Source organism: Rhagoletis pomonella, unplaced genomic scaffold, assembly GCF_013731165.1.
Source record: "Rhagoletis pomonella isolate Grant_MI unplaced genomic scaffold, Rhpom_1.0 Rhpom_scaffold_00007, whole genome shotgun sequence".
Classification (NCBI taxonomy): domain Eukaryota; kingdom Metazoa; phylum Arthropoda; class Insecta; order Diptera; family Tephritidae; genus Rhagoletis; species Rhagoletis pomonella.
The window spans coordinates 25,163,130-25,165,955 of NW_023458561.1; the positions used below are offsets into that span (position 1 = coordinate 25,163,130).

At 32.6% G+C, this 2,826-nt stretch overlaps 1 protein-coding gene across 1 annotated transcript in view; it reads left to right on the plus strand.

Annotated features, from left to right (window-relative positions):
• LOC118742495 (thymidylate kinase) overlaps positions 1–2,826 on the plus strand; it is a 25,816-nt gene that overhangs the window by 22,519 nt on the left and 471 nt on the right. The window lies entirely within an intron of this gene.

Sequence of the window (2,826 nt, forward strand, 5' to 3'; positions counted from 1 at the left end):
TTTAGGTGACTCTAAAAAGCCCAAAAATAGCACGTAATTCCTCAATACTATTTATCCGTGTTCGACCAAAGTTTAAGAAGTGGGTTAGCTAGCGTGGCGTCAAACGGTTTTTCAATGTTAACCGGGCAATATTTTTAAAGCCCATAAAAAGCACAAAAAAATAAGCCCAGAAAAGTTGTAAAAATACTTCATTGAATGAATGTTTTGCTAAGTTACGGTTAACTTAGCAAAGTCCTAATTATTTACCAAATGGTCGGAGCACAAAAAAAACGAAAAGTGGCCGAAAATAGCACACAATGAGCACAATAATACGAACAATTTTTTTCTTCATTTTTTCATTTTAGCGCCGCTAACTTGATTGAGCTCCAAACTTGAGTTGGTGAGAACTATGTAGATTGCTGAACTGGAAAATGCGTTTTTTTTTACAGGAGTCCAGGGTGGGGTATCTTTATAATAAGTGACTTTAAAGACAACGAGTTAGTTAAGATTAAGTAAAAACGAAGTTGGAAAAATTTCTCCGTTCTGCTATCACCCAGGAAGATTGGACTTAAGCGCGGACTAGTGGCAACACTAAAAAAGAGCTCAGTCCTTTATGTACTTAAGATTGTGCCATTTATGTAAGAAAATTCATATGCATAAAAAGACTTGCTTACACAAGTACAAATATATCTACGAGTATATGTATGTGTAAGTATAAATGCATATGCCTCAGTCAACAATAAGTAGCTGGTCTGCATGTGCATACTTTTGTATGCATGCTTGCTTATGTGTACTTTGTAGCGCAAACAATTAAGGGAAGCACTTGCGTTCCACTTAATGTATACTTAAATATTTACAAAAATTACTGTGGCAATTAACCGGAAACGAATGAAATTCTTGCCATCATAATTTTAAGCGTATAAAGATGTGTACATATGTGTGTATATCAAGTGTATGCTAGTATATATATTGCTGGTAGATCTTAAGCGTTAATGTGCCAAGTAAAAAAAAAATTATAGATGCATATTTATTTAACATCTTTTTGGTAAACGAATAAACACTTTTACGCACTTGACGTACTGCACTGGAGTAAAGCTATGCCAAGTGATACTCGAAAATTTTCTTCGATAATGTTTTTAAAAGTAGGTACTATATAACATAGTAAAGTACTTGTAATCCCTAAGCTGAAAAAAATTCTTATAATTATCCATGCTATATAGAACAGGGCAATTCTGGCAACTGACTTTCAACTCACCACAGTCTTTCATTGCTGTCCTGACTCGCGAATTTCAGGTTCGCCTGTGGGCGACGTTTTCCAAAAAAAGCGGTTTTAAACTTTTCATACAGTTGTAGGGGCTTAAAAGTCCGCAACACTGACTAAAACCTCTACCGCTTGACCCCTATATCTAAATATTTCATTTAACTTGCCGATTAAAATAATTTTAAAATTACAAACGGGTGGCAACTCTCTTCAAAAATATTTTAGAAAGAAAGCCCTCTTTGTCCTCAGTCCTTTGATACCCATATTAAAACATTTCGTTTAACTTGTTAAGTATGTTGATTATGAATTTCTTAACAGGTGGCAACACTCTTCAAAAATATTTAGAAATACATTTTTCTTTTAATTTTTTCATTTGAAACCCATACTAAAATATTTGTTGTAAATAATTAATTGAATTGATTTCATGTTTATGAAAAGGTGGCAATTCTCTTCAAAAATATGTTTGCACCTTTTGTTTGACAGCCACATTGTTGTAATATTTCATCTGAGTTTACAAATAGTTAATTTTAACTTTTAAAAAAGTGGCAACCCCATAAAAATATCCTGTATGTTAATTCAGGCCATAGCCTATAAGTGTGCCAAATTTCATTGAGATACGTCCAGCGGTGTTGGCATGAAAGACCAACAAACATATACACTCACTAACTCACAAAATTTCACGTTTATAATATTAGTAGTTTTGTTTAAAACGGTTTTAAATTTCTAAACGGGTGGCAGCTCTCTGCAAAAATATTTTCGAAAGAAAGCTCTCTCGTTTGATACCCATATTAAAATGTTTCATTTAACCTATTAAGTAAATGGTATTTGAATTTCTTAACAGATGGAAACTCTCTTGAAAAATTTGTTTGAAGTAAAACGTTTTTAAACTGCTTTTGTTTACCACCCACATTGTTGTAACATTTTATCTAACTTTGATAAATAGTTGGTGGTTTAAACTTTTGAAAAAAGTGACAACCCCCTTCAAAAAATATCCTATATATTAGTCAAGTAAGTGTACTAAATTTCATAGAAATATGTCCAGCCATTTTAGCGTGAAAGAGCTACAAACAAACACACTAACTCATAAACTTTCACATTTATAATATTAGTAGGATTTTTTTTTTAATTAAAAAAATATGAAATCATAAGACACACATAAGATCTTTGGCGGATTGGTAATTTCTCAAGCTTTGCAAGCGTTCAAATTACTCGTATATTTATCGTCTTTTGCAAAAAAACATGCCTACATACATGTCCATTCGATATATGAAAAATAAGGTAATAATTATTTCGCCGCTTTCTCTCTCTCTCTATGCTTTACCGCGTAGCTTATTTACAATACATGCACTATATGTATGTATATTATGCATTGTATGGTGCGTAATTGAATTTACATCGCATTTCCGTTTCTTTATTTTCGCTTTGATTCCTTTTCGTGAACGGATCTTACTTTCCGCTTGCTTAAGCGGCAACATTTCAGTCTATACTGAAAATAAATACTTTGCACGTCATGGAAAATCTCATGCTTAAATACGTAATTTCCCAGTGGGAATTAGGAGCACGTAATAATACCTTATTAGCAACTT